Raw genomic sequence first — 10250 nt, forward strand, 5'->3', positions numbered from 1 at the left:
CCATAGGAAATGACTCTTTTTTTTTTTTTTTGGAAATGACTCATTTACCAAATTAAACGTTGCATTTTTAAAGGTTTGTGATTTATTCTTTCTATGCCTTTCTCTGAGCTACAAATTACAGCGATTACCTTAAATTTTCTTTTTTTTACCTTAAACTTTAAGATAAAGACACCTGCGTGGCTCAGCGGTTGAGCTTCTGTCTTCAGCTCAGGGTATGATCCCGCTCAGGCTCAGGTCTTAGGATAATGAATTTATCCATTTAATGATAATTTATGGTACACTTGTATAAAGTCAGAATTTCTGAAGTTGAATTGACAGAAATTTAAATTGAGAAGAAATGTTAATTCCAAGGAAGAACTTTTACTTTTTACTTGGGTCATCTGCTTAATGCTGAACCAACTTTGTTGCTAGAAATATATAGTACTCTGATAAGTCCAAACTGGGCTATTTACCAAATCCAGAGAAGAGGTAGTAGAGGGAGACATTGAAGACTTAGATACAAGAAAAGAGAGAAAAATTTGCATCTTTTTGCAATGTAATTTCCATGACTGTAAAATTTTATTTTTGTTTTTTATTTACTGCTATATATTCAGTTCTTGGAAGAGTATCTGGCTCAAAATAGATGCTCTATAAATGCATTGTTGAATAAGTGAATAAATAAATGAATGAATAGACAGCAATATTCCCCAACACATTTCACTACCCTTGTGAGATACTCTGCTATTTTCTAGGGCTGCATTGCTCGTTTTATTCTGAGGTTAATGATATACCAAAGCATTGTTTAATATTGTGACTCCTGTTTTGTATACTTGTAATTGCCATAATTGGAGTTATATCATAGTTCTTCAGTATATTCTAGTTTTCATAACTGCACTGAACACCTATTGAGAAAAAAGCTGATTATTTTTACTTTTTTTGGAGTCCTAGTAAAACAAGTAAATGTTACTCTAATTGAATCATGTTTCATTAAGAAGGGGCTGAAAATGAGTCTGCTAACCAAGTAAGGGGCTAATTTGGTGGAATCCACTCCATTCTTGGTAAAAACTATATTTTTGTTGTAGTCTATATATGCAGTTCTGATAGTTAAATGAAATTTTCTATTACATCTGTTAATATTACCTTGTTATTTCTTCTGTAAGATCTTCTGAGAGTGAAATATTAAACATAGCTGCAAAATTTCAATACACTAAAGTAAAACTTCTAGTTTATAGGTGATCTATTTATTTTTTATTAAATTATTTAGATGATTATAGCATGTCATTTAAAGATCCAAGCGTTCAGACTCTTTTTATCAGCATCTGTGTTCTTGAGAATGATGAACTGTAGACTAAAACATGTGCTCCTTTTTCTACACTTCCTTTTGCTTTTATCTAGCTTGAAGTACATGGATATTCAAGTAATAATGTCTGATTCCTATTTATAATATAACTGAATTAATTACACATGTAGAGATTAAGTTTTGAATTAATTTATCCATACAACATTTTTATGCTTCCATAATTACTTTTCTAATAACTCTTCAACATTCTACTTTGGGGAATATTTTTTATAGTAGTGAGATAAGACATTATTTCTAATTAATGGTTATATTGCATAGTAATAGGTATAATTTTAAATGCTTACTTTTACTTGAACTATGTACTGCTTTGATTAAAAATATTTTCCTAATATTATGAATATTTTATTCTTGAAAAAAATTGAATAACCTGTTTATAAATGGAAATCAGAATCTTTGAGAGGGAGGTCTTTGGCAAGGCAATTATTTTACACAAACAACTGAATCCGTGGGAGGGGACCACACGAAGCCTGAATCCCCTTTTGAACCCTCCGTAGCATACTCCAGGGAAAGTCACTGACTGAAGATTGTTTAAATGACAGCAGTAGGGTGCATAGTAACACTGATCCTCAAAGGAAGCATCACCTTATCTGACCTAGTCTTGAGTAAATCAGGCGCCTGTTTCTGCCAGTTGACAATAATGTCTCTGACTATTTCCATTTTTTAGCATTCAGAGCCATTTGAGGACATCTTTTGTTTGTTTATTAGATCTTCACAGGATATATTTTGTTGAAAACTTAAGATGAACTTAGTTTTTAGTTGAACCTTAGCCTCTGACAATATATAATTCTAAGGATTTCTGCAGTTCTGTGGTTGATGTATTGTTCTTGTGGCATCCATCAATTACCCCAATGATGAGATCTCACAATGTGCTCTTACCTGCCTGAATCTTTTGGTAAAGTAAAAGGTATTAACTTTTTGCTTAGCAATAGGTGATAGTTATATGGTTGCCTTTCGCTTAATCTTTTCTGAGACATTAAATTTATGTTGTTGTTTTTCTTGTAGTTTCTTACTTTAAAGAAGTATAGAGTGTCATTTGTGAAGAGAGCCATTATGCAGCTTGAAATCTAGACAGTTTGTAGAAAATGATCTTCTTGGTGAAGTGTTCCAAATATAAGGAGCTATGGAGAACATTGGGTTGGTTTTGATTATACAGCATGTTCAGTTGTGATTCTGTCCATCTCTTCAGTAAAAGATCAGTGGTTAAGCACATGCTATTAGCTGCCAGAGTCAACACTCACAGTTTTCTTTCCATTCTGCAAGTAGAACTTCAAATGTTCTTATTCATAAAAGTTTATACTGCAGCCTGTTGGTCTGAACTAAAAACACGGTATTCCACATCCTATTAAGAATTCCAACCTGCAAAGGTCAACTGTTAAGTTTATCACAGTGTTTATGGAGGCGCTGATTATTTACTTAGCATTGTAGAGTAACTGAGATTTTTTTAAATTCATAAATTAGAATGTATTATTGATACAGTAACTAAGAATATAGAATAATTATGATTTATCTATTTAGATCACATCTTTTTCAAAGATTTTTACTCACATTTCTATATATAGAAGAGCACACCAGTGTTCTTAAAAAGTCACAATTATACGTGGGTTGGTGAGTGGTAGTATTTATTTTCCATCTTTGTTTTCACTTGTATCATATTGAGAGCACCTTTCAAGTCAATTAATTAATTTCAGAAGAGGAAGAAAAACAAAGCCCCATCTGATTGATGGTTAATCATGAAATCTGCACAATGTCTTATCCAGATTTACAGAAATAAGTAATATGAAAGGAAATTTTTAATAATATAAGACACAATACTAATACCTGCTTTTTAATTCTGATAGTCTAAAATATTATATCTTTTTCTCATTTCTTTTTATTCAGTAATAAATTAACTTAACAAGGATATAGATACAGAGCAGAACAATAAACTGTCATAGTATCCAGAATTAGCCAAACCTCAGAGTCTGAGTGACATTTGACTTCTGATAGCAAATGCAATTTGTTTTTCAAAGCCACTATCAGTTTTGATAATTTGCTAAAAGGACTCAACTCACTGAAATCTATTTTACTTATGGTTGCATTTATTGCAAAGAAAAGATATAGAAAAGCAGCCAAAGGAAGACATGCATAGGACAAAGTATGGGAGGGGTATAAATACAGAGCTTCCCTCTCTCTATGGAGTCATGAATGACATTAACTCCTCCTGACCACAGTGTATGAAAATATGCAGAGTAGTATCAACCAGGGAAGTTCACCTCAGTCTTTTGACATCCAGAGTTTTTATTGGATCACATACTATCGACATGGTTGTCCTTTAGTTTCTAGCTCCTCTTGGAGATCAGGGTAATATCTTCAGTCTCCATTTCTTCCAGTGGTTTGAAATTATACTGAATGGTCCTAAGTCCCCACAATAAATTACACTGCTATGTAAGAGCTCTCAAGCAGTCAAACAGCAGAAAACTCTGGGATCCTAGAGATTACTTCCCAGTAGCAAAACACAAAGACAAGGTCTTTCTTTGGGTAAAATTAATTCTCCATTACATGCATAGATACAATTTTTTTTCCATTTTAATTTTAATTTTGGAAGTTATGAAGTGGGGCAGGGCAAACTTAGAAAATACCTAAACAAAAGTAGAGAATATTTAGAGCAAAAGAACAAGAAGCTAGGAAATGCTATGTAGTACTTTTTGATGTCTTGAATTACAGAATTTAAAAGTCAAGGGGTATTAGTAATCACCTAATAGTATGAACTTTTTTATTCATACATGAGAAAATTTAGAGAAATTAGAAGAATTGGCCATTTACATACTGTTTGTAAACTTGGAAGAGAATCAACTAGGATTTAGTAGTATATGTACTGCCAAAGTGAGCACTAGCATCAACTAGGATTTAGATGTTTTGTTTATTTTTAAAAATTTCTCTCTTTAGGTCTAATTATATCCTCCCCCCCACTAGCATTCTCTTTCAAGGTGATTTTATTTATTTATTTATTTATTTATTTATTTATTTATTTAGATTGTATTTATTTATTCATGAGAGACACACACATAGAGAGGCAGAGACACAGGCAGAGGGAGAAGCAGGCTCCATGTGGGGAGCCTGATGTGGAACTCGATTCTGGGTCTCTAGGATCATACCCTGGGAGGAAGGCGGCGCTAAACCGCTGAGCCACCCGGGCTGCCCTCAAGGTGATTTTGCCCTCAAGGTGACAGCACAAGGGTGTCCTTAATATTTTTCCTCTAGCGTTTCATGTCACTGAAATTACTTATCATGGAAAAAAAAATCTGCATTCTATAACAAAGATTCCAGGCAACTTGGATATAACAAAAATGCTGAAAGTGAACTAATGGAAAATAAAGATTGCTAGATCAAGGACATTGAGATAGAAGATTAAATTCTTTATATTTCTAGGAGATTCTTTAAATTATTGCATGTTCAATATGCAATGTTATCTAATTGGCTGAAATTATGTCTAACACTCAAAAGACACCAGTGTAGGAAACCTAAGTTGAAGAAAACTTAGAACCAAAAGGCATTATAATTAAGAGACCTGAGTTCCAGTCCCAGTTTTATAAGAATAGCCATGCATTTGTGCTCAAGCTACTCCTTTTAATCAGCGTGACATCAGAAAGAATATGAGGGGGTTGAACTATCAGTGATTTTTACTCTTCTGAAGTCATAGAGATGCTCTGTAAGAATCCAATGAAGCTTTGGACCCTCTCACTAAGAAAATGCACAAATGTAGTTACAAACACTATTTTAATGAACTTTCTGTGAGTTCAAGTATTTGAGCCACATTTTGAAATCCCAGTTAAGAAATTCTAGTTGTGGTGATTCCCAAAATATCTTTCAAGTCTAAAATTTGAGATTGTTTTATATCATGTTACCTTAGAATCATATGTGAAATTCAGATTTTTACATCAAACTGATACATACAGCATGGAATATACTCTCTGAGTAATCTGAGTTTTATCGTTGTTTTTTTTTTTTTAAAGTCTAGTTGACTTACAGTATTACATTGAACCTGTGTTCATTGATAAATGAATGTATAAAGAAGTTGTGGTATCTATGTACCATGGAATGTTACTAGGCAACTTGAGTTTGAATGAACTCTACAGATGACGGTGGTGGTGTGGTCAAGTTTGGGAGCCACTGGCTATAAGAATAAACTGAGTAGGATTGAAAATAAAATAAATGAAATGCGAGATAGACTTGATGGTACTATTTGAAGGGCAATAATGCCTTATATGTAGGGTACCAGGAAAATAAACCCACTGTCACGTGCCATGTAGAGTAACTTTAGATAAGTTGTTGCCAAATAATAATAATTCATAAATCTGTAGTATACTGAAGTCATCAAATTGCTTTCAGGTATCTTACCTACCTTTTGACTTTTTGTAATAACACCCTTGAGTTAGGTAAAATGTTCCCAATTTATGGGTAAGAAAACTCAAGTTTATTAGCATGCTTAGTGAAATAAGTCAGAGAGAGAAAGACAAATACCATATGATTTCTCTTATAGGTGGACTCTACAAACAAAAACAACAATAAAAAACAATATACGTACACAAAACAAGCGTATAGATACAGCGAACAGATTGGTGCTTGCCTGAGGCAGGCGCGGAGACTGGGAGAAATAGATGAACTATTTTGTTTTTAGTTCAAATTAAGTAAAAAAATATATTCCCCATTAAAACAAAGCAGAACAAATATCAAGATTTTGTCAAACTTCACCCAGCTAGAGATAGTATTAGAACTTTCTCTGATGTGCTGCAATAACACCCTTAAAAAGAGGAACTGATTAAAATTGGCACTTTTTTTATCATTCTAAAATATTTACAATTTTGATTACTGATATTAAGTTACACATAGAAATGCATTGGAGGAAAGAACTTTATTAGAACTTTTTTTTAATTCAGAATTTTAATTATGCACATAAATAGCAACATGAGAACCAGGAGTTCTAATGATGGACATTATCTCTAGGTGAAAGGATTTCCGATTAGTCCACTGGTAGTATGGTATCACCCAAGATAACAAAGAAGTCTGGTATAGTTTTTCCTGAAGAAGAAAGCCAATTTACTACATTCAGTACTGACTTCTCTGCCATTTTTCTGTAGAAAATACATGGAGTTTCCAATGTTTACCTATAACTTTTGAAAGTTCTCCTTCCACAAATCTTCTACAACTATGTATCCTTGTAAACCCCAGTCATATAATTTCTCCCCACTGACCTGGACAAATACGATGGCTTGTTGTGAATAATAAAGAGAGGCAGCTAGTCCCATGAACCCAGGTGGATACACCAGCTTCTTTATTTTTGACCCTCAGCCAAAAGAAGTCCAACAATGCCAGCAAAACCAATAACACCAAGTCTTGGAAAAAATCCAGGAGGTGCATTTTGGAGATATTCATAGCTGTCTAACCCCCATTGAACCAAGCTCTGCATCTTGGGCTTTGTTTGTGAGTACATTTCCTGACACCAACTTGTGTATGGCTCGCAATAATGTCAGAGATGTGAAATGCTTTCTTCAATCTGGGTCCTTGGCTCCTCCACTTATAGATTGACCCTCAGGAACTGAGTAGAGTGAAAGCTCATTAACCTTCACAGAAGTTTTGTGAGGTGAATCCCTTTTAGGTGACGCATAGACTTTAAAGGTGAGCAGACTCAGGCTGGCTGGCCCCACACACCTCCGAATTACCTTGAACCTGTTGCTGGCAGAGGTGGCTCTGGCGGGGTCACCCTGGCCCCTGCCCCGCCCACTACCTATGAGAACTTTTATGATTTGTATGGTGTGATGTAAGAGAATTAATCTCCTAGATCCACTACATTTAAAGTTTATTTTTCGTATTATTGAAGCATTATTTTATTTTAAAAATTTATAATGAAGTATATATATTTTGACGAAAAAGGTGCAATTGTTTTATAGAGTCTCTATATTCCTCAAGTAAAGATAACTATTTTAAATTCCTTTAGCTATTTCTCTTGATATTTATTTGCCCATGGCAAAATAAAATGTTTATCCTGCTTTAAAAAATAAATTCTTGGTTTTAGATATTGTAAAGAGAAACTCTATTGTTCTCATGTATATTACATATAATACTCTCTGAATACTACTTTGCTTCTGTCACTAGATTTGTGGGTCTTCCATACATCAAGTAGTTCTATGACACCAGTGGGATGTCCTGTATTTTCCTTGTTTACTTAATTCTAACAGTATCTATCTGGAGATAGCATCAGATCCTATAGATTAAGAGTCCTATAAAACCATCTGCCCTCTACCAAATGCCAATCACAAATCCAGGCTGTCACCTGTGCCTCTTATTGACTAGCTGTAGAGGAGAGGTTCCCATGTACCCTTCTCAGGTTCAATTAATTTACTGGATCAGTTGAAATAACTCAGGAGAATATTTTACTTACTAGATTATCTGTTTATCATAAAAGGATAGAACTCAGGAACTTCCAGATGGAATGGATGTGAAAGGCAATGTATGTAGGAAGAGATGGAGAGCTTTAATGGTTTCTTTGGGTGTGCTTCCACCTGTTCACCAACCCAGAAGCTCTCTAGAACCAGTGTTTTGGATTTTTATGGAAGCTTCATCACATAGGCACAATTAATTGAACGATTGGCTATTGGCGACTGATTTGACCTCCAGTCACTTACCCATCCCCAATCTCCAATGGTGGGAATGGGTCTAAAAAGTTGGTTGGTTCCCTTGGTAACTAGACCATATCCTTGGGCCATCTAGGGGCTTTCTAAAAATGACCTCCTTGGGATGCCTGTGTGGCTCAGCAGTTGAGTGTCTGCCTTTGGCTCAGAGTATGGGATCAAGTCCCGCATCGGGCTCCCTGCATGGAGCCTGCTTCTCCCTCTGCCTGTGTCTCTGCCTCAATCTGTGTGTCTCTCATGAATAAATAAATAAAATATTAAAAAAATAAACTCAGTTAAGGTTTAAAGGGGCTTGTTATAAATAAGAAACGACTTTTATGGCTCTCATCAGTTAGGGAATTCCAAGAGTTTTAGGAACTCTGTGCCAGAAACAGGGATGAAGACCAAGTATATATTTCTTATTATAAACCACAGTATCACAGATGTTATCTGTTTTCCACAATGAAATTTAAGGATTTAGCTTTATTACATTATCTATCTCTACTTTGTATTTTCCCTCCTATTCTAAGATATATTTTGAGGTAAGTAAATTTTTAGTTAAGTCAGTATTCAGAATTGATATGATTATTATTCACTCTTTCATTCAATGAATAGTTATTGTATGCTTATAATGTACTATACTATTTTCTAGATACTAAAGTTTCATCTATGAACAGAACTGACAAAAATCTGTGTTTTTATTGAGACTATGTTTTAGAGAAGACAGAAAATAGAAAAAATGTGATAAATGAATAAGTTATATGGTAAACTTGCAGAAGGCAAGTACTAAGGGAAAAAATAGAGCCAGTTACTAGGACTTGACTGTTGAAGATTTTAAATGGGGATGGGTGGATAGACTGAGAAGATGACATGTAACAAATACTTGCAAGAGGTGAAGAGTGGGCCATCCAGCTAAGGGATAGGCAATCCTGACCAAGGGAATAGCCAGGGCAAAGGCTCTGAGATGGAAGGGTGTTCAATAAAGACAAAGAGACGGTGTTGTGGGATAGGAAGAGTGAGGAGAGGTAGCAGGAAGTTGAGTTTAGAAATGCAGCAAGAGGTCCACATTGTGTTGGGCCCTATAGACCATAGTAAGGACTTTGACATTTACTTTGAGAGAAGTGGAGAGGGAGGATTTCAAGATATGGTTTGATGTGTTCTGATTTATGTGTTAGTCAGGATTGTTGTAGGAAGTATTGTTTGAAAGCAGGGAGACTAATTAGGATGTTAATTGTAAGAATCCATGCAGGAGATGAAAATGACTTGGACCAGGATGGTTGGAATTTTGAGCAATGGTGATATTATGGATATATATTGGGGGAGTGTTAAAACCTACTACAATTAATCCATATAATATTGTCACATTTCTTTTCTTAAACACTGTTGTTTTAATAATTGCAGCTTTTGTTTTAGATCTTTGATTTTCTCTGCACCTACAAAAATCCATGAAAAGCTTTCTAACTTAAGTGTGAATTCTACCCCTCCCCCCAATAACTGAAACATCAATATTCTATTTGATTCATTTTTGGAGAAGGAATGGTGAAGGTATTCTTGTACCTCCCAGTCCTCTTGTTCCAATTAGGCTGGGAGATATCTAGGCTTCTATTGTTATCCTGGGATTTTTCTCCACCATCAGCTTTTGGTTCCTTCAAGGTTGGATTTTTTTTTTTTTTTTTGGTACTGTTAAAAACAAAATTCAGCTGAGTAAATTTAAAGATCATATTTGCTTTATTCAATGGATTGGGCAGCATCCCATCTAGCAAATAGAAAGGAACTCCAAAGAGCTGAACAAAAATGGGAGATTTTATAGGCAGAAGGAGACTGGGAAAAGGAAATAATGGATTATCTCATTTTTCTTTGGGGAATGGAAGAAGTCTATCTGGCAGATCAACTCATTAGTACTGACCAGGAAATTCCTGATTTACTGATTCAAGATTACATTCCTGGGAGAGGTCGAAATTACAAGTAGGTTAGGTATTAAGTCTTGGCTAACTGACATGCAGTTTAGCACAAATAACTCCATTTGGGGCCTGTTTTCTCTCTCTGCCTCTCTATTAATAGTACCAGGGCTTTATCTCTTTTTATTATCTCCTTCTTCAGTTATGTATCTCTTCCAAGAAAGAATACATTGGTGATAAGTTTTTGAGATTTTTCCTGACTAAACATGTTCTTGTCACAACCTCATGAATCTTGATATTTTTGACTTGTTAATCTTCTAGGTAGGTGTGATGGTTTATTTTGTGTACCAACTCGGGTAGGCTGTG

The 10250-nt window shown here is 34.7% G+C and overlaps 1 pseudogene; it reads right to left on the reverse strand.

Moving 5' to 3' along the window:
* Positions 1-6483: 6483 nt before the first annotated feature.
* LOC121487136 lies at positions 6484-8005 on the reverse strand (annotated as a pseudogene).
* Positions 8006-10250: the final 2245 nt, after the last annotated feature.

The sequence above is a fragment of the Vulpes lagopus genome, chromosome 3 (genome assembly GCF_018345385.1).
Source record: "Vulpes lagopus strain Blue_001 chromosome 3, ASM1834538v1, whole genome shotgun sequence".
NCBI classification, from domain to species: Eukaryota; Metazoa; Chordata; class Mammalia; order Carnivora; family Canidae; genus Vulpes; species Vulpes lagopus.